Here is a 23,560-nt window from a genome sequence, read left to right as displayed (position 1 = left end):
TGTGTTATTTACATAAATAAAGATGTGTCAGATAAGGCATACTGCAGTGATTCGCAAGGAGTTTGATTTTTGTATCGCCATCATAAGAGCCACTTAAATCAATAGAGGTTGTTTTCATTTAAATTTTAGGCAGTTGGAGCTTTTCGAATTTTTTGAGGATTGCGAAAAGAATGTGCAATTCCTAAGCATTAAAATAATCCAGTTGCAGTGGAAGCTCTTTGATTGCTGCTCCGAAATACTTCTCAAATATCGAAGCGTATTATTACGGTTTGCCTTGCTCTTGGTGCTGCCAGAGATCAGCCCCCGAGCTCCCTTCAGTGTTTGCAGGACTCCCTTCAGTGTTTGCAGGACTCCCTTCAGTGTTTGCAGGATTCATAGCCTCCGGGCTCCCTTCAGTGTTTGCAGGAACAGCATTCAGACTCCCTTTAACCTTTGAAAAACTAACAGCCCCCATGCTCCCTTTCATCATTGCAAGACGAACAGCATTCAAGCTCCCTTTAACGAAATGCATGTTGTTGAAATAATTATTCAATTTCAATTAACATATGCATTTCAATTAAATTTAAGTTCAATAAATTTAATAAATTGGATACTTATTTATTCAATTGATCGTATCTATAATACGATGAATATTGAAAATCGGTCGCATGCAACCATAACGATATCATATTGGGCTGTTTGCTGGTCACCAATCATATGACACTGATATCGCTCCACTATTTATATGAGCGACTGACTCCCAAACAATCCCAATTCGAAATGTTCATTTATTTTCCCATCACTAAAAACATAAACTGAGTGGCTTATCTCCTTTGCTGCTCACTTAAATTTGTCATTCTTTGCTACCTTCAAATATAATAAGTGGTTAGAATCTACCGAGCATTGGCTGTGCGATAGTCTGCAGCCGGGAATGTTCAAACATATTCGATATCGTTTTAGTACTTTTTCAAGGATTTTGGCTTTGGAAACTGAGGGTTCAGGCGATGAGTATCAAGCATAATCGCCATTACGCATGCATTAGGCATAATTACACCTTTAATGCAATTGCTATCTGCAGAGGTAAAGACACATTCCAGAAGAGAAATTAATATCAATGATCACTTACTTAGTACTGTTTTCGTTGTTACCCTCTCCAAATCTAAGCTCCTAACCCCAAACATCTATCGATAGAATTACCACATGTCGAGGATAGTCAATTAAAATGCCAGGTATCAAAACCCCACTCTCACTCAATAAGTTAGATACAACTCGTCACCTTCCCATCACTCGCCATCTTCGCATCACTCTCCCCTGAACCACTCTCCCCCAATCCTACAAGCTCACAATACACGAAATTCTCAGAGTCTGTATGAGAATCCCAACTCCAAAGTTTTAGCTGTGAATGCTCATAACAGAAGCCTAGAGCCCAAATTCCACAATTGTGGATGCCATCAGCCTGCAGCCTCCTCCTCAAACCGAGTTATTGTCTCTTCAAACCGAATAATCGGCTCATAAAGTCGAGCAGCAACCTCCTCATCAAACCAAGCGCTGGCAATCAGGAACTAGTCCCGAATGATATCATAGGCCATGCCCATAAACATCGCATTCCCTCAAATTCGACATCGCCCCACAATCCCCCTCTCCACAATCCCCCTCTCCACAATCCCCCTCTCCACAATCGCAACCCCAACAACCACATCAACAAACTTCAACTACAACATTCAATCCTAACCTCAATAATGCACCAACAATACACGCAAGTAATACCACACTGCAACATAAAATAGCACAGTGTGATGAACATCCAAACACCGACCACAATATACTGGAAACATTAGTTTGTTTAGATATTCATCAAGCTCGAAGCTTTAATGGAGCGTTAGGAGCCCATCATTGATAATATGTTAGAAGTTGAGAATCTGTTCTAGAATGTGCATAGATGAGACGCCACACTCCCCGCTAGTCCCAGCACCACCAGGAAGAAGGCCAACACCAGCAATAAGAGCAATAAGAACAACCTCATGGAGAGTAAGAAGAAGGCATCTCATCAGTTTCATGGCAACAACGCTACACCGAGATCGTCATTCAATACGAGAAACTCTCACAATAATGCACGCAACTCTACACCCACTACGAGCAACAACAGCAACAAATCCAAAATATCGAAAACTCCGCCAATAACAATAACAACTACGGAGTCTTGCACAGCTAATACCAATAACTCTAGACCAACTTCTGCAAGCTCTCCGAAGCATACAAACAAGCAGTAGCCTAGATCGAGTGACTCGAACAACTACAAATCGAACCAAATCAAAACAACCAGTTCGAACTCCAAAAAACCCTCCAACAATATTAATTGCAGCTCCACTAATCCTCACAGCGCATCGAATACCTTCAGCTATAACTCAACAGTAAACAGAATCTGCAACAACTAGAAATCGAACACAATGGGCATTACTAGAACAGAATCGAATAGCTCCTGGGAAGAGAAGAACCATCTCATCAAGGACATCAACGAGCTACACAACAAGCTACACAACAAGCTACACAACAAGCTACACAATGAGCTGCACAATAATGCCAATATCATCAGCTAGCTACAGAGTAGTGTCAGTCAGTTGGAAGGGACGATCACTCAGATTCAGACCAACAGCAACAACAAAGGTGGAAGTGGTGGCAAATACAATATTCTTATAATGAATAAATTCGAAATCTAACGCAATAAACTATAATTACAGTTCAACAAATAGCTCACAGTCTATAAAAATAACATCGCATATAAAACCAAACCAGATAAATACAATCACTAACCCAAAGCAGAAGAACCTAACAAATACAAAGCGATGAAAGGCTCGAAGAACTCAGACTGGTCAATAAACAATTAAAGAAGACAATCAGCGAGTACGAAGCCAACCTGCACAACAATACGAACAAGACAAATAATAACAATGTCATCGAACTTGAGCTCGAGCTCACCAATGCTAACAACAACTAGAAATCTTACGATCTGAGTATTAGTATCAGACTGTGGAGAATGCTGCAAGCTTAAAGAGAAAGACGAAGACTACTGAGCAAAAACTGGAGGAAGAGAGATAGAGGGCGGATAAGCTCGGTAGAGATCACAATAAGATTATTCTCAAGATTAAAGAATATTTCTATGAGGAGCAGAGTGCGATCCAGAAGAAGTTGGTTGATAGATGTGCCTTGATTATGGCCAAAGTATGTGCACTCATTGATAGATTGATTATATTATATTCTAGTGAAGAGTGTGTACTGTGATATTCTACTCTATAGCACTATCACATCGATAGACATATAGAATGCCCAGTGATAAATAATATATAATAAAGACACTGAACGAAAAGATCAAAGTCCTCGAAACTGAACTCTCCAGCAGAAACATGGAAATCAGCAGATTCAGATACCAATCCGACACTAACACACCGACCAATGCCTTAATCCCCAACAACAACCAACACCAATAAATAAATATCAAAAATGAGCGCAATCATCGAAACCAAAAACAATGAAATGCATCGCCTCAAAAAAGTAGCCTAACAAAAGCAACTCCAAACAAAATAACTCGCAAAAGATATAAAGCCTATAACTACAATTAAATGACAAGATCTTCGAAACTAACAACCTTAAGAGATAGCTTTACGAGATCCATTCGTGTAAGGCAGAGAGATCGATAGCCTGAACAATGTCACCAAGAAGAAGAATCAGGAAATTAACTAGTTGAGGCTGTTGGGAATTGAAAAAGAGCAAATGAAGGTTACGATTGATAGCCTTGAGAGAGAAAAAATTAGGCTTAATTAGTATCTCAAAGAGAAAGATCGGGAGATAGCCAATAAAAGTAATAAGATTGTTGGGCAAGAAAAGTAGATTAATGCCATGTTCATGGAAAATGCTGGCAATATTCCAACGTATGATGGTAAAGAGAGCAGTATAACAAACTCCTCATCAATGGGAATAAACTATGAAAACTTTCTCAAACACAAAGAATCATCCGCCCAGAAATGCAGTACTAGCTGTAACTCCAATAAGTATCCAGAAACCGCCAACAAATCCTATGAGTAACTCTAAAACCAACATGCAAGTCTCCAACAAAGTCTCCTCCTAAAGAAAGCCGTAGACGAGAACAAAATCAGCAAACTCTAAAACTAAATAAAAAAGACCTACAAAACCTTATACGAACCAGAGAGCAGTAACAAGTAGCTACAGAACACGAGAGACGGACTATCCCACAAAATTAGGAGCCTATAGCAAAGTGCACAAGAAGGCCTATCGATCTTCGATGACTAGATTCGCAACATCAAGAGTAAACTTGCAAATGCAGAGGACCGCTATAACCAAACTTACGCTAGCTCGAGCTCTTCAAGGACAATTATAAGATGCTGCAACAAGAGAATGCTAGAATTGCTCAGAAACTGAATCAAATAAGCAGCAGAGTGGAGGAGAAGAACCAATAGATCTTGGCATTGAAGACTACTCACCTCAAGAACGGAAAAGATGGGATCAGGCCGACCGAGGATAAGAAGAACGAGCTCGAATTGAAGCTGAAGGAGAACCAGCTTGTCATCAAGAGCCATGAGGCAGATATCAAGAAACTAGAGGATCGGATCCGAGGGGTCAAACTCGAAAAGAAATAATACACGGAGAAACTCTATACTTAGTGCAACAACAATAACCATGGCAGTAGTGTTGAATTTATCATCAGGTTTCCCGGATGAGCAATGCCTACCCCCACAGATTCTACACTCAGCAGGTCTAAGGCACTCACGACAGCCACAACCATCACTCAAGCGAGATGCTCTAGAAGTTCAAACTCAAGAATGCAGAAGCATGCGCAGTATTCTAGAGGAAAGTAATCTACGACCTGAAAATCAAGAGATAGCTATCAGGGCTTGGCACTAGTTCGTTTTCAATGATCAATCGCATGTAGGCCAATAACATGCTCGCACATAACTCCCTATACTAACCAACAACATGGCGAGCATCCGCAACATCTACAACAACCATCGAGAGGACAGTCACATAATAATCAGTCCTCCTACTCACGACAACAATAACACAGTCTAGCTCGAATTCTACAAAGCCAAGAATAGTGAGCTCTAAAGCTGCCAAATCTTTTACGTTCCTCCGAAGTTCTAAACTGCCACAATCGAATGTCCAATTATTTAATTTGATTACCAATTCAATTATTCAGAGAGCAATATCAGTGAAGATAAAAAGATAAAGGCATTGCCAGGTTTGTGAAGAAGAGCATTATGTGGAATTTCACATAAGGAGTAATAATGCCTGGCGATAACGCATTTGCTTGCTACTCATCGCCTAACTCTTCAGTTTATAAGGCTAAAATCCTCGTACAAATAACAAAACGATATCGAATTTGATTGAGCTGTCTTTGACTGCAGACTATTGCGGCCAATGTTTATTGATTCAACCTTCAACCCACTCTGTTTTATTTGAGGGCCGCAACAAATGGTAAATTTAAGTGAAGATTCAGCAAAGATAATCAGTCACTCAGTTTATGTTTATGGTGATGGGAAAATCAATGAGCACTTTGAAAAGGGATCGTTTGGGGAGTCACTCATTTATATCGTTGAGTAGTATCAGTGTCATATGATTGGTCCCAGCAAACAACTCTAAGTATGTATACAATTGATTGATTGGTTAAATAAATAAGTGTATCCGATTTATCAAATTTATTGGACTTAAATTTAATTGAAATGCATATGTTAATTGAAATTCGATAATTATTTCAACAACATGCGATTCATTAATGGGAGCTTAAATGCTTTTCGTCTTGCAACCATGAAAGGAAGTCTGAGGACTGCTGGTTTCGCAACCATGAAAGGAAGTCTGGGGACTGGGACTGCTAGTTTCGCAAGCGTGAAAGGGAGCCTGGGGACTGGGACTGCTAGTTTCGCAAGCATGAAAGGGGGCCTGGGGGCTGCTGGCTTCGCAAGCATGAAAGGGAGTCTGAGGGCTGCTAGTTTCGCAACCATGAAAGATTTCTGGAAGACCTGTAAAGTCACTCAAAAGTAGATACTGAATCGATCGGACATATAATCTCTTTCCGCAATTCTCTAAGAATTCGAAATTCCACGACTGCACAAAATTTAAATGAAAGTAGCCTGTATTCAATTATTCGACAGTAAAGACGTTCTTACAAAAATCTAACTACTTAAAAATCACTGCAGTATGCCGAATCTTCAATATTTTCATTTAGTCAACCATGAATTCTGCGGCAATCAACTTACCAATGAAGCATGTGAGTATCTGAGCAAAGCCGATTGGAAGAATCTGTCAGACATTTTATCATGGGGAAATCAAATTAGCAATTAAGGATGTGAGTATCTAAAGCAAAGCAGATTGGAAGAATCTGGCAGATCTTAATTTAAATGGCAATCAAATTAGCAATTAAGGATGTGAGTATCTGAGCAAAGCAGATTGGAAGAATCTGTCACGCCTTAATTTAAGTAAATAACACATATATTTAGGCGGCAATCAACTTACCAATGAAGTATGTGAGTATCTAAGCAAAGCAAATTGGAAGAATCTGTCAGATCTTTCATTATGTAAATAGCACATATATTTAGGGGACAATCAAATATCGAATAAAGGATGTGAGTATCTGAGCAAAGCAAATTGGAAGAATCTGTAATATCTTAATTTAGATGGCAATCAAATTAGCAATTAAGGATGTGAGTATCTGAGCAAAGCAGATTGGAAGAATCTGTAATATCTTAATTTAGATGGCAATCAAATTAGCAATTAAGGATGTGAGTATCTGAGCAAAGCAGATTGGAAGAATCTGACACACCTTAATTTAGAACACAATCAAATTACCAATGAAGGATGTGAATATCTGAGCAAAGCGGATTGGAAGAATCTGGAATATCTTTATTTATGTAAATAGCACATATATTTAGAAAAAAATCAGATCACAGATCCCAAACGTGCTTATTAGATACTAAAGTTATCGTTCCCTAAAACTGGCATATACATATGATAATTCATATGACAAAATATTCGATATGCTATGTATGCGGACGAAGTATCTGAGCGTGTTATAGAATAAATAGTTAGTTAGAATGTTAAACTTATATCAATCTTTAATAATTATTGATATACTTTCCGAAACATCAGAGTTTCGGATTATGAATTCGAATATTATATGCAAAGACTTTACATGAAATACGTCGGATTAAATAAATAATCATATGAATCGAAACATCCGATTTCTTGTCTCTGAGAGCCAACATTAAACATTATCTCGATCCCCAGCGTTCGTTCGCCGAACTTCATTTTCGGGATAAGGATGCGGAGCACGAACCCCATCAATAAGCACCATACGTTATACTTTCTTAGTGTTCTTAAAACTAAAAATTCGACGTCAAAGAACTCGTTCAGCACCACCTGGCATTAGTCATTCCCCACTCAATTTATTTCTTCTTCAGATAAATTATTTGCCCTTTGGCTCAGCAGATTTTGAAATTGTTCAGCAAACGCTGCGATGCCAATCTGAAGGGCTTCTTCATCTGCAAAATCAATTTTCAACTTCATTAACAGAAGCATCAGGAAAGCCAGTTGCACAGCTGTTATTCATTGCGCATTTCGAAATCAAGAAATGAAGAAACTGCCTATCATTCTACAAAGGTAATTATTACAGGCCCGGCAAAGAAAGAATAAAACTAATGAGATGAGAGTCTAAGAGTGAATTTAAAGTATCATAAAAATCTAAAAAGCCTCTTCTTTTTCGAAATAATGCTTTCTCTTTCGTCTTCCGAGTATTCGAACATTTAGTAGACGACCCTGAGCACAGACTCCGTTTAGGACTTAAGACTGAATTTCTCGAGTTCAAACTGCTTTAACAAATTCAGAATCAAAGCCCTAATATGCATGTATTTCTCTTTCATTTCCGATATCTTCTAAATTAGCTTTGCCTTTTCCAACTATATTTCCATTAGCTTTAGATTGCTGGACGCTCCTTTGGAATCTCTCATAAAATTATTCTCCTTTGATGAATCGATATTGCTGCTGAAGATATCGCTCGGCACTCGACCTTTAATTTTGACTTAGTTATAATCCCCGCCAATTTCATCTTTAATCTCTCCCTCCTGAATTAACAAACCGCTGAGTTGACTCTCAAGATATATATATTTTGCTTTATGTTGCTTTAAGAGTATTCTCTCATTTTATGTAAACATAAATGAATTACCAATTTTGTGGTCTGATTTGGCAATGTTGCTGAGATAGCTGATCATTATGTCGCATTTTAGGGCACTTTTTATATTGCGGCATTAGTTATATTTTTACCCAGAATTGTTATGGAATTGTGATTTCGATTTAATTGCTAAACTCGCATTGATTTCACAGCTTTCATTGATTTCATCGGAACATGATTGTATGTTTCTGTCAATGATCTTTGGTAATTCCTTTTTAATTCCTAATGGCTCTTTTGATTGCAAATTGCTTTACATTCCCAATAACCTTGTGATCTTCTTATTGAGGATCTCCATGGTCCTCGAGCTTTCTCTGCGAATTGTCTCGGCCTACAGCTCCCTTAACGAGCATTAATAGTATTTTGCAAGCAGCGAACTATTTTACCTTTACTTTTCCTTTAATTTGTTCATTAATTCCTAGTTTTATACTCTGCTTGTTTCGAGCTGATCATGAAGATGCCCGACCTCTTATCGCAGTTTCTCTTTTACTTCATCTAAGTATTTTACTTATTTTCTGAGGGTAACGCTTTCATCTTAAAGCATGTTGCCCGTTGTTTTGTTTTTGTGATGAAGAGCATTTAGTTAGGATTGCAATTACTTTATGAAAACATTCTTTTAGTTGAGCTGCTAGGCGAGAATTTCAAGGCTACCCTTTTTCTTATTGTTTTATCTTTATTGCCTCCTTTGTATTTATTGGAGGCTATCGAGTAGTTGACGATTCTGTTGCTAGAGATGCATGTTGTGAAACTTTAAGGCTAGATTGTTGCGATATTATTGAAGAATATTGTGTTGAATAAAATCGGGATTTTGTATTATTGTTTCGCAATATTATTTTTCAATGTTTGATTTTATTTATCTCAGCTCTTGAATTTGTTTTGTGTGCTGTTTGGCATTTTTGTTGGATTTATGCGTTTCATAAATGTTACTTTATTGTCTCTCCATATTGGTATGTTCTCCTAATTGAGTTTTTGCCATATCTTAGGGCTCTTATTGATACAAATTATTCGATATCTTTGGCATATTCGTTCTATTTCGCATTACCCTCATTGCATTCGCAGCATTCGTCTTATACACAAAATTAAACATTCGCAGGATCCCAATTCTCCTTATGTGGCCTCTTCGATACTGCTAGAATATCACAGTCCATCTGCTTCGTACAATTCTATTCATTTTATCTATAAATTGCAACACCAAACCATATCCTCGAGGCGAGTGATATATATCAAGGATATTACTGTTACGAACATCACTTGACTGCTCAACTGACATTTTTGAGGAGGATCTACTATTTTTCTTGTTTCTATTTTTCTTATATAGGCCAACCAAATGCTCGTATTTGGTGATGAGTTTGATTTTATTTTCGCATGAACTGCAAACTCTGTCATAAGAAATATTCGCATTGCTTTATTGTTTGCTCGCAATTGATTGCAGCTCATTTTCGATTTGGGGTGAATTTAAAGTTAGTTATGCCATTTAATTTATATGCCTGATATTACTGATAATTAATGGCCTGCAATATTCTATGATGCTATAGAGTATAGAGGAATTAAATGTTCTATATATGAGTAAATGTTCTATATAGGAGTTAAATGTTCAATTGATACAGTGAAAATCATTCAGTTGATCCCAAGTAGAATGTCCTTGGAATTAAAAACGACAAATATTTGAACTCCTTTTCGATTACTGCATCCTTGATAACTTCTCTGGCAAAGCACTCAACCAAATAGAAACTGAAGAGTAAAGCTGAGCCAATGTACATTTCCAACCAAAATATGAAATTCACTGAAATCATCTTCAATCGTTTCTGGTTCTGGATAAACAGTATCCCTGGGCCTGTGAATAGAATGAACATGATCGGGTAGAAGAAACCGATGGCGAAGGAGATTATTATCTCATGGATTACAGCAGAGATCAAAAATGTTAGGAGCTGTGGTATGAATCTAAATCGTTTCGAAACCGAGAAGAACCTTTGGATGTCGAGATAGACATAGTAGTACAGCCAATCATGGACTACGATGTTCCATTTTCTGTAGTAGGAACCGAATTCGTAAGAGTTCCACCAATCTGAGTAGAATGCTCGATCCGGGAACCGAGTGATTTATGACCATAAATTCAACCAACTATGCAAGAAGCCAAAGAATCCCAAAATCAGAAAGAACACAGATGGAAGCATCAAACGGATAACAGTCAGCAAAAAGTGATGAACATCTAACTTTTTCTCAAGCAGCTCGATGTTGTCTTTGCAGCACATCACGTACAGGATAAAAGCTATGATATTAAACCAAAGTACCGTAATAAATGCAAGCGATGAAATTGACTGCATTGAATAAGATACTCGAAAGAGACCGAATCGGAGTTAGTGTATATTCATCCCTGTAAATTAAGGTTGGGCAGACAAAGAAGTAAGTGAATCTTCTGACTTACCCGAATACGTTGAGGAGATTGATTTTTAGTTCTTCTGGTTACTGACCTTTGGGGTAGGCTTTCAGTTGCCAAGCTCTGAACTTATTGTCTGTGATGTAAAGCATTTTAGTGCGGAAGTAGCTGTGGGATTTCATGACCATTCTTATGCCTTCGCAAAGAATGATAATTACAATAGCGAATCCTAATTCTTACTTCATGCAGACTTCTAAGGCATATTTTAGTAGCATAATTTGATGGAAGAGATACAGCGGCAACCACACGTAGATTTTTGCCTTGACAGAAATAAAGACAATTGGGATAATTGTATAGTGAATGATCACAATAATCCACCAGCCTATGAAGACTCTGTGCCAGCCCCTAAAAAAGTGTCTGAACTCGACCACATCGAGGACTTGTCCACTCGATTGATAGCTGTCATAGATGAGGCGAAACATGAGTACTACCAAACTAACAGCAATCATGTTATAGATAGTCTTATAGTCTTTGAGTTCAAATTTCAAAGAGAGCAATGATTCCCTGAACCGAAACTTTTTCTATGAGCCGCCTTCTTTGGTGATATCGTAAGCCTAAATATCTTGATTGCCGGATGCTTTATCCACATTATCTGCGACTCTTTAGCGAAAGCTTAAAAGAGCGGCCGTTATTTGTCTATTCAGTTAGCCTTCTGCTTCCAAAATGTCTAAGTTTTGATTTTGACTCATTTATGGTAATACTCCCCTACTAAAAAAAAGTTATCCCTACTAAAATTGAGTTACGTCATATTATAGTCATACTATATTCTTATTATTTCATCCAATATTTATCATATCCAGATTGCTCACAATTAGGGTCTATTTGTTCAACTGGGTCAAAATACAATTTTTGTATAAGTGTGAGTAGCATCTCTGAAGAGTTAATTATTATTATAATACAATTGATTCATGAGCCAAGATCTCCGACTGAAGTACGAGAATGACCCCCACTTCCGAAAGGACATTGATGCCAATATTTTACGATACCAGTCTTTAGAGCAGGCTGGGAACTACTAGGATTTATCTTCTATCCCTCAGGATATACTTTTTAAAATACCGGATCATGATATTTATGTTTACGTCGGGTGCAAGCAGCCAACTGCTCAGATTCTTTCCCAAAAAATTGCGATTTTCTTAGTCAAAAACTTTCGTCCAGAGTACCAAATATAATTATAAGCGTAGACCACAGAAACCTTACACTTTTATTTTTTTGAACTAATTTACTTCTGATAATTATGTTCTCTGGAATTTTCGGTAGACATTTACTTTTTTAACTATTGACCAGCTGATGGATCTAAAGGAGATGATTATTGTCAAGCCATATTTTTACCACAAAACCATGGACTGGATGACATTTGGGGTCATTCAAAAATATATCAAATCGAAAACTGTATTTGTAAGCAGCATTGCTCAGCTTTGTGAGCGCTTGAACATTTCAACTGAAGTTATAACATCTCGAATTCCTGCAAGTTTCTATGAAAAATAGTTTCCTGAGCTTTGCATGAAAGTGGCTCCGATTCTCTTCAGACAGAATCTTTCAGGCCAAAAGAGGAGCAAATAATAACTTTCAGAAATGTAGAAATTTCAAAAAACAATAAAATCGATGGTTTTGATGGCCGGCTCCGAAATCAATTGCATAACAGACTTCGTAAGTTTCATTCTATATTTAGCAAATGTGTGAAATCGGCGTTCCGACTGTCCTCAAAATGCTGATTCTATATTTCGACACAAACTCAGAGAGCTGCAAATAGTAGGGACTCTTCCGAAAGAGTGTTTCAATTGACGATTAGAAATAGGCAATAGCCGAACTTATGAAGCAGAACTATGACTATTTGCTCGAAGTGAAGAACCCGCATGTTGTCGCTAGTAAATTTCTCAATATGATAGATTTAATAAAGAGATTCTTTTCAGCACTTAAAATCCCAATATTTCCATTTGAGCAGTATGATTTCTTGATGGCCGACAATAAAGAGAAGACCAAATTATAACTGCTAAAATAAGCGATATATCAGTTGCCTGACCTGAATAAAAGGGTGCTGCTACTTCTGACCAACTTTTTGCATGATAAAGTTATTGCGAACTAACCTGACAACAAAATGGGAATTCAAAATTTAGGAATATGTTTCGGCCCTTGCTTATTTCGATCAGAAGTAATCACCAATGCAGAAATATTCAACGCAGCAAAAGCGCCAATTTTCACAAAGCTTCTGATTACTGAAAGATGCGAGCTTTTTGGCAATGAGGAACAACAGACTTAAATTTACCGAAAGAGCTACGAACTTGTTCATCAGGTCTTTCAGGACCAGATTGATTTAGGGCTGGGGAGTGTCATTAGAGATCTGTCAACTTTGGAGGAAGAGTGGACGCCAAGGTGCTCCACAACTGTTTATTCAAACTAGAAACAATAATAGCAAATTGGGTTTCTTCATTTCGAAGATCAGAAACACGAGCATGGCAAGGAGCCATAGAATTAATTAGACTTCTTGGGCATTTAAAAATCGGAAGAAAAGCATGAAAACTCGAGATATTCTCGTGTGGTTGAGAATGCGTCTTTTGATGTCGGCGAACCCGACAAATAATTTGCAGAGGATGGCCCCAACTTTCAGGACAGCGGCAATTCCGAAGGTATCCACTCATTGGTTTCGTCAAATGACAACGAATAGGATAAGTGTTAGAAAGCGTATGGAAATAGCAACGAGAAGGAGAAGTAGGAGAAATATAAGCTAAATCAAAACATATAGGCCAAAGACTCGAAAGAAAAGCCAGATACAAACACAGTATGAGACAGATGCACATACAATCATTGATAATTAGCTATAAGTAATTATCATCCTTAATGCATAAATATAATTCTATCACATTTGATGTCCAACTTAATAACTCTCATAGAATTAAATTCATAGGTTGTTCCTTTGAATGATTCTCTCCAAATATTCAATCCGCTATTCTTTCTTTATTAGTTAGTTCTGAAAAGATCTGAGCTCCCGTTGATAGTTGTCGAATATTTGCCCAGTTTTATAGTATATTTCTTTTAATTTTTAGTATGAGAGCTTATGCTATTATTAAAATTGTTCCTATTAGCGATGCACATATGCTTATATTTTCACTTTACTATATGATTCTTATTCGTGGCATTAAAGGCTGACATTTATGGGGATAGACCTTGGCATACTTATCGGCTTTGTGATGTTAGTTGGCCGAGAAAAGCTTTTCTCTTTATTTTCTGTTTTATTATGGGGAGATTTGCTCGCATTGAAATCATCTATCACTTTATTTTATCTCCCCTGATTCGAAATGCCTGACTGAGTTTTCTGGAAGTTAATTCTTAGGGGATGATTGAGCTGTGCATTTCCCATGGGGGAATCTGGCTCTTTATTGCTATAGTTACTCACCTAATTAAACATTGAGCTGGGCTCGAATGCGGGGTGTTCGATGATCTCGTCGCATTATAAGTCAATATCTTTGATATTCTTTGCTCGAGTTTTTACAACCTGAGGAGGTGGATATTTATTGAGTTAAAGAGCGCCCTATCTATTCATTTTGATTATAGGCTTACTACTGTTGCCGTTGTTGCCGTTGTTGTTGCCGCTGTTGTTACTGTTAATGTTGCTGTTGTTGCTGGTCAATGCCTGTGCGAACATCCCGAAATTCATAGCCTGCACATGCGAAGTTGGGGAGTTTTCACTTCGTGGATACTTCGAATTTTGAAATGAATAAGGGCTTTTATTAGTCTTCATGTGATCGTTCGATACCTCTACCAAATTCACGGACGGTTAATTTATAAACCAAATAAATTCAAATTTGATAATATAGGCATATCGGCGACATCCACAGATATATACATATATAAATGAACATACATACATATATTATAGATACACTGATAGATACCCTCCTACTAATATATAGAATCAGCATGTTTCCATTTGAAGCAGCATAACTCCCCCATAGTTAGCCAAATCCTCAAAAACAGTAAAGACCAAAATCCTAAAAACAGCAGCCACAAAACCTAATTCTTCGTCATCGCAACAAAATACTCGCTGCACATCTCGATGGAGATTAACTGATGATATCGATCAGTATCAATCATCATGATGAGCAGGCTATCCGCAAATAAGATGGGTAAGCGTAGGTCAGTCAGTGTCGGTCGAGTCTGCTGAGCCTATGGAATATCACGAGGTTTTAGGGTGTGTTTGATAACTTTACATTGAACCCCATTGTTGCGGGTATTTTCTATGATACAGAGGGTATTTTCAACCATCTGGAAGATACGGGTGTATTCGATTTTGACGAGAGTTAGGAGATGCTGGTGCTGAGCGCTGTACAAGCCTTACCAAAACATAGGAAAGTTATAAGATAGTGCTGCTTCTAACTAAATCGAATAAATCCAACAATCGAAGAAAGCCAGTCCATATTATGGCAATAGCAAGCAAATTTATATAAAATTCTATAAGCAAAGGATAAACATATACAATCGCTTAAGGATTAAATCAACAAGCTAAAGGCGGCTATGAAAAGATAATAAAAATGTAGCAAGAATAATAATAACTAAATGGACATCAATAAGTAACAATAAAAATAATAACAATGTCCACAAGAGCAGCAATAGCATAAAATTAATAGCTACGAAATGATTGATTATAATTAATTCGTCAGAAATGTCTGTCAACCCCGAATTAATCCTCCGAAACTGTCAGAATAGCTGATTTAAAGAGAGGAAGAACAGTCTTTGTAGTCTTCTGAGGAGATACATGAGCAAGGATAACACACTTAATCGATAGAGTCAGAGAAATTGTACTCATTTCAGTCGGATTCATTATATACTACATTCTCACACACTCCTATGTCAGATAACTTACTGCTGTCTTCATGCGAAACAAGTGACAACTTCACAACCAAAACACAACCCGAGAAAAAATAGTAAGACTCACATATCCTGCTAATATAAGCAAGTTCGTATAGATAAGCAGCAGATAAAATCCTCCGATCCGAAAAATACTCCTTGAGGAAACTCACATTCTCCCTAAAAATATGCACTCCCTCCTCCACAAAGGTATCAATCCCTTAGAACATAGATGAAATGTTCGGCCTCAGGCTCAGATATCCCCAACTTGTTACCCGAAAGTAAACAGTCATCTTATTCTAAGTTGTACAGTCCATAACTAATTAACGTAGGCCTACTTCGGAAGATCTCTGCTCTCACAGACAGCACTTCTATTTCAGAAGGTTAAAATTCTCACTTTCATCTTGAAGTAATGTATTGTTTTTAATGTTTTAAGTCATTCTATTTATTTGTATAGTGAGTCCTTCAGTGATTTTGTGGCCGCAATCAATGCAATGGTCTGTTTGGATGAGCTGCGGATAATTCTCTCGAAGAAGAATAGGAAGTTTGTGCGGAAGTATATGTTGAATGTTATGATTTAGTTGGACTTAGAAGATCAGGAAGAATATCAATATTTCCATAACATTTGTTTGATTTGGTGTATGTTACAGATCAATGCGTATGCTATTAATGCGTATGCTATTAATGCGTATGCTATTAATGTTATTAATGTTATTAATCCTATTAATGCTATTTATTAATGTTAGTAATTACGTGTTATTAATGTTACACATGTTATCGATGCTGCATAGGCCATTGGTTCTATTAATGTTATTAATATTGCTAATCTAAATACCCCAGCGAGTTGTTAAATAAATACAAAGCATTACAATTTTGATATCAAAGTATTTTTGACAAATACTTCCCAATAGATTCTGCCTCAATAGTCAACATTCTGATCACTCAGAACATTATTCGTCTCACCTTTCTCCTTTTCACTAATTTTGGAGTAGATCGTTTATGGTTTTTTGGATCGAATGATCTCCAAAGCTAGGAGAAGAAGCAATATAGAAATTATGATGCAAGGCGCTACCAACTATATATTGTACTCATAATAGAAGATGCTGCTCAGAATTGCTATTGTTCTCCCGAAGTATTTTGTTAGTTCAATTGTCGGCTCTGTTTATTATTTTCTTATGAAACTCAGCTGGATTTTAATGGCACAAGTAGTTACATATAAAAAAAATAACCTGATAGGGTATTGGCGATGGGAAAACAGAAAGGTTAATGGTTCTGAAGTTAACGTCGCCAGCAGGAATACCCATGAAATAGCGAATATAAACATGTTGAGCCGTATTGTTGATAAATAGGAAAGATGCTGAATGTGGGTCTTGATGTGAAAATGCAGGTCAGTTTAATTATTGGAGATTTAAATATCTTATATTGTTGATTGTGTATCTCTTAGTTTGCGGAATAGGAGAGAAACTGCCAGCAGAAGTGTACCTATAAGCAATGGCCAAACTTTCCCAATATTCTCGAATCGATAGAAAAAGACTAAGAATAAGCTAAGCAAAGTAAGCATTATCCTTACCATAATTACCACTTTGTTAACCCTGCAGAAACCCACAAAAGCTGATACTATATTCGAATTCTTCTAATTTTATTCAATTTAAGTATGAGCCGAGGAGTTTATGGCGATATCAAACTTTCTCATCATCAGCGCATCAACCACTTGGCAAATGGTGACAATTGGGTAGCTTATCAATCTTATTGCTTGGTAGAGTGTGTGTTTCGTCAAGAAAATAAAGAACGCTTTGGTAAACTAATTAGAGCGATCGTTGCTATTTGACCGTTAATTTTAAAAAGGGTATGGGCTGTATTTTTGGCATGTCTGCAAGAGACGGAAGCATAGTCTGGCGAGTATGCCGATCAAGAATGATAAGATTGATGGTACCATGACAACCAGTATTACAGATGGAGTTTTTTGAATATAGGTGCTAGTACTCACAAACCCTTGAGAGATTCTAATAATAATGCAGATACTTACATGTTCTAGAGAAGAAGGCCTTGGATAATCTGTAGGGCGAATAGACTGATTACTCTCTTATTGAAATCAAATAGCTTCATTGATTTCATTGTATTTAATTAGGTGATTATTATTATTAATCTGAAATATAAAAATATAATGAAAACAAATTGATAAATTATGCGTCATGATCGATGTCATCCGACACGTTTTACGCAAGAAAGATATGCAATTATATGATTAATTTAGGCATTAATTTAGTTATCATATGTGCTGCTTTATGGGCTTTGTCCGAAGCATGCGGTCTCATTTTGTGTGGTATTTCAGCTATGGCCACTGCTCATTTGGAGGCTTTTGTCAGTTATTTTCTATCTTCTGTTGCATTAACTCGCTTTCAAGCTGTCTTACTCATTTCTCCTCCTGTTGTCTCCTGCTTCCTCAAGCTTCTTTAGGAGCATTTATATTTTATTCCTGTTGGATTTATTGTTTTCTTAGAGCAGCCTTACTTTCTTCTCGATGCCGATCATTTCAATTTGCATGCACTAATTGTCCAAACTAACTTTTCGATTCATATTTTCAAGCCCTGAGATAATTTAGTTCTGTTGGACAAATTTGGTTTCAGCTTGGGCAATGTATTTGGTGGCGATTTCGAGTTTGTGAGACAGCCTGAGAATTTCGGCATTTCTATTGATATCGGCATCGATATTTCTGCTGCTGTTCTCTTATTGGTTGAATAAGCTTTAGTTTTTGGCCGAATTACAGCTCCTTTCCCTAAGAGTTTGCAGTTCAGAGTGGTATATTTATTTGGCCTCTTCATAAGCAATGCATAATTATCTGATTCTCTCAGCGGACTTGTTCTGCTCGTTGTTCAATGATTCAATTTTAAGCATTGAGTGTTCGATGATCTTGGTCAGCTCGGAGATCTTGTTCTCTTTCTATATCAGGGAGGCTTGCAATTCTTACTTATCGATTGTGAAGACATTCAAGAAGCTTTTTTAAAAGGCTGACAGACTCTCTTGATCGTCATTATTGTTGATGAAATGTATGAAGGGGTTGACTGTGTTTCTGTTGTTGTTCATGAGGACGATATGTGCGAATGAATACAAGATTTAGTGCAAATTACTGGCCTTATCCGCAGAGTTAGGCTGCCACTTGTCGAACTTCTCCTTCCTCAGCATTTCTATCACTTCTGTCTTTATTTCTGTCAATGTGTAAACATTTTTAGGATTGTTTTCACCATCATTCATAAGGTCGATACGAGTATTAATCAATATGCAATTATCATCATTTTTTAATACTGAAAATGAGACAGATGAACATAAAAAAGTTTATGCTTGCAAAGTTAGACATCAAAATAGGTGATGAAAGCATCTACATTATATTATATATTCATGTTTATTTTTGTGTGAGGATAGAGCCCGGCATTCGGCTAATTTTAACATTGCTCAAGTTACTCAAATTGTCATTATAATAGCATTCTGCATTGTTTTCTGAAAGTACATATTTTTTTATATTTAGTTGCCGAAATTAAAGGTGGAAACTGCTATAATGATTCTCTTTTATGTTGTTTAGAATAAATAAATGAGACTAAAAGTTGAGTGAAAGTCAAAGGGACAATTCTATGAATACAATACTTAAACTGACAGTCATAAATAGATAATAGAGCAAATTGAAAGATGCAATGAATTAAAGGGAAAATAATACATAATAATAATATATATACGCATCCTGGGTAACTAACATTAAATCTTTTATAGAAACAGATCTGATAAATATCATAAGTATGGATTTTTGGTCGGTTTTGAAAAAGCGCCCGGCATTCCTGACGATTAACTTTTTCTTTGTTTTCTTACTTAGTCTTCAGAATTGGCAAGCTATTCAGATTGCAATTGACTTGCAGTTTGCTTTTGTTCGACTATATTAGTTTTTTGGTCTTATTCTTACTCGGATTCGCTATTTGAGCTGTTGTCATCATCTTCTTATTCTTCAAGCTGCTTCGTATCGAAAGCTACTTATTAATCCTCATCCTCTTCTAAATCTTTCTCGTTTAGCTTGAAATATTGAGCCATGTTTGATAAAGTGTCATCTTTCTTTCTTCTTGATGCATTGGCGCTGGGGGCTGCCAAAGGGACACGGGTTCGAGTTGATCTGCGAAGGGGCATAGTAATTTATTATGGCTTTGAGGGATTTTGCTGCTATCTTATTTAAAGTTGTTGTTCATTCATTGTACTTTTGAGAGGAGTATGGCCTTAATTTGAATGAGAATTTGCTTTGTGCTGCCCTAGAATGTGCACAGCTCCCATTTTGACAGCCAAAAAGACAGATTATCCAGATTGAAACTCTAGTCCTAAATTAAATGAGCACACTCTTCCGAATGCTCGGTTGAGATCGAGAATCAGAATATCTTTACTATTCATTCGAGCGTATAAGTACGCTTGCTGAGTTATGATCTTCTTGTACTGTGGAATCAGGGTCGAGGATGACATTATTCAAACAGAAGTAAGACCCTGCTTTCACAGGAATCGTTAGGGAATGGTCTGTGTCAATTTTATTGCCGTACATAAACCTCTCTTTCAATACTGAGCAAATGTATATGTAAATATGAAAATGTTAAACTTTTATAATTATCAGTTGGATTTCGATAAAAGATTGATTTATAATGGAACTATCATTTATTTATGATGTTATCATTGTAGATGTGGGATTGGTAAATTGTTTTTTGTTCACCACCGAATTTTTTTAAATCATAAAGATTTGGGGTTGCGATTTCGAAGGATTTTTTCAGATTGTTGGGCTGTGGGTAAATTGATCGATCGGGACTGCAAATATCTGTTGTACCTTGTTCAACTTTTTTGGATCTTGGGGGCTGGGGGACTATGGTGCCCATTTGCTTTGCCTTATTTAAGGCACAGGAATATGACTCGAAACTTTTTGGGGTGTTGCTGCCTCGATGAGGTTGGACATTATGCGATTTTAGATAATCTCCATACAAAAGTCCGCCGTTTGTTGGGGTCAGATTTCCTTTTCCATAATTTTAAAATGCAGGCTTCCCAAAATAAGTTGTGAATGAGCTGTTAGGAAGCCACCTGGAAGTTTGTCTGAACTAAGATTTGATGATGAGTTACTTTTTCAATTAATTTATCTTGATTCCCGTTGGAGGGCATGGCTTGTTGTTTTTGGATATTCCTCGTTTGGCTTGTCTTGGCATTTTCTGTCTTTACGTAAGCTGTTGTGGGCCTATTCTATTTTTCATTTTTATGGTTGAAGGTGTTTGATTTTTTTGGGCTTTTATTCTGGGATTTTATGGCCTTTTGATGACGCTGCTCAGTTCTCTGAAGTGATTTATTATCTCTGTCCACAACTAAATCATTTTGGCAATAGTCTGGACTCCCATCTTTCTACGAAGACCTACTGATATCGATAGCCCTCTCATTCGAAGACCTGCACATAGCTCTGGCTTCCTCGACCTCCCAAGTAAGTATCTAAAACATAGATGGCTCTAATTCTCGGCGCTTTGTGGACTTCCCGAAATATCCTCTCGCTTCATAAGATACAAATGGCTTCTATTGAGTCTGCATAGTTCCTTCCACCTGCATTTTCTATTTAAATTCAGAATTATAAATGATCAATTTCTAAAACATCATAATTAATTCTTTCCGCCTTTGAAAAACGGCATTACATAATATATAAATATTCGATTAATGTAAGCATATATTTCGACGTATAAATGTGCAATATAATTCGGTTACATATTATTGTTTAAGTTTGCAAAAATGACCAGTAGGGGGAACGGATGCTACAAATGTGGAGAGGAGGGTCACTTTTCTCGATAATGCCCTAAAAGTATTTTAGACTTTACTCAGATGAAAGGAATAGTTAGGGCGTCAAGTGCTATTCTTGTGGAGGAACTGGGCATATCTCTAGGCAGTGTCCAAGTATATTTTACTTTATTCTTAGCAGGCAACAATGGTGAGAGGCGAGGGGACCGGGGAAACAGATAAGAAAGAGGGGATCGAGGTGATCAAGGTGATCAGGGAGACCGGGGAGACCGGGGAGATCGAGGAGATCGAGGAGATCGAGGAAATAATTCCAATTCAAAGTGCTATAACTGTGGCAAATATGGCCATTTCGCCAGAGACTGCCAACAAAGTAGTAAGACAACTGAGTGCTTCAGTTGCCATAAAGAAGGCCACATTGCCCGGGATTGCCCTGAAGGCGATCGAAAAAAAGAAGTTGAATGCCGTAAGTGCCACGAAAATGGCCACTTCGCCAGAGATTGCAAAGGTAGAAATATATAAAATTATAGCATGAACAAAAATGATCCTTCACATCAATTTACAAGCATAAATGATTAAATCTAATAAACTAATTATTGAGTTATAAAACTGAAATGTAACAAACCCCCATAAATTAATTGTCACATAATCATTTTGAGTTTTGTCTTTTGATGAGCCATTGCTTTATAATGTCTTATTCTGATGCTTTATCGAGGCTATACGCTCGAACCACCCTCAAAGCCTACTCAATCAACATTATTTTAATTTTATCGCTGCTTGTTCGATTGATATTCTATTGTGATACTCTCAGGGTTTGTTTGTGTATCTGTTCGATGATGTCGAATTTATTTATATTATTAGGTTTATGTTTCTGCTGTGATTTTTGTGTGTTTATGAATGATTGTTGCGGTTTTATTGAAGGTGGATTGAAGTTTTTTTGGTAAATGTAAGACTATTGTTGGGGTTTGTTGTTGGAAAGTACTGTTTGAGTAGTATTTCCCATTTGTTAGATAGAGTTGCGCGGACTTGTTTGGGAAAATGGGGTAAAAGCTGTTGCAGTTTTATTTGCATTTTCAGCAAACTTTGAATTTTTTACATCTTATTAGCTCCTGTTCCGACTATTAAGCGACTCGTAATTCACTTTATAATTGGGTGACAGATTCATTCGGGACTGAAATTTATTATTCACTAAATGACTCATTGAAGTGTCCAGTTAGTTCTTGTTTGTGTTGCTAATTGTGTTACTAATAGTGTCGATGATTGTGTTACTGATTGTGTCTTTCGCCTGATAGTTGAATGGTTTTATATATTCCCCTTCATCGCAACTTGTCATCATTTTCATTCTTTTGTGAGGTCGCATTCGATTTTATTATCTTTCATTAATTTCTGCATACATTGGTGATTGCATTTCATTCATACAGCCTATTATTCTCGATGTTAGTATGCTCAAATTTTAAGTCATGTAAGTCTATATTAGCATCTTAACCTCATCTTTTTGTGTTTCTGAGAGTGTTCTTTCATATTCTGAGTCTTTTAAACATTATTTTACTCTTTATTGAACTTGTTTTACTCGATCACGATTTAAAACTTGTTCTGCCTGAGTATGATTACAATAAATTTCGCAGGGCTGAGAGATTTGATGCTACTTTTAGGGCTCAATTATCGACAAATCAGAAGAAGAGCAAATAATGGATTATACTTATTTATGACTGATTTATTTGTTTATTGTTGAGAAGCTGTGATGAATTTAGTTTTTGGCTTATGGGAATTGTTACGAGTTGTTATTTGCTTAATTTTGATATTTAGCGATTTCTGATAGAGTTGTTGCAATTAGTGGATTGTTTGTAATTGTATTACTGATTTGGTATGAATTATTTTTGGTTTAGGCGGTCGAGGTTTGGGGAGTTTTTGTTGCTTGTTAGTTTGCAAATTTTGTATTATTTTGGACTGACATTTCTGTGTTATTATCATTTCCGGTAACTGCTGGAATATTTACAATACCAGGATTGTTGTTGTAAAAAGTTGGCGACTAATTTTATTGCACATTTTGAAGGCAAAATTAACTTTTACCAATAATAATGTCCATTTTCTTCCCTTTATTTTCGTGAGAATTATAACAATCCTCTTATTATGATTGCGAACTAATATCAATGATCGAAATCTGCTAATTACCGTTATAAATTTCCAATAATTTATTCGGTGTGGACATGAAAATCGACTTACTTTCCGGAATAGTCTTTCTTACTGAATTCTTCTTCAATTATAATCTATAAGCTAATTTATTGGAGTTG

The 23,560-nt window shown here is 36.7% G+C and overlaps 1 pseudogene; it reads right to left on the bottom strand.

Annotated features, from left to right (window-relative positions):
* Nucleotides 1-9,822: 9,822 nt before the first annotated feature.
* LOC148301312 (sterol O-acyltransferase 2-like) lies at nucleotides 9,823-19,979 on the bottom strand (annotated as a pseudogene).
* Between the last annotated feature and the right edge of the window lie 3,581 nt (nucleotides 19,980-23,560).

The sequence above is a fragment of the Brachycentrus maculatus genome, unplaced genomic scaffold (genome assembly GCF_059751285.1).
Source record: "Brachycentrus maculatus isolate JH-2025_06_01 unplaced genomic scaffold, ASM5975128v1 h1tg000580l, whole genome shotgun sequence".
Lineage (NCBI taxonomy): Eukaryota > Metazoa > Arthropoda > Insecta > Trichoptera > Brachycentridae > Brachycentrus > Brachycentrus maculatus.
Note: the sequence above shows the minus strand (reverse complement) of the source record. Positions and strands in the feature narration are given on the sequence as shown.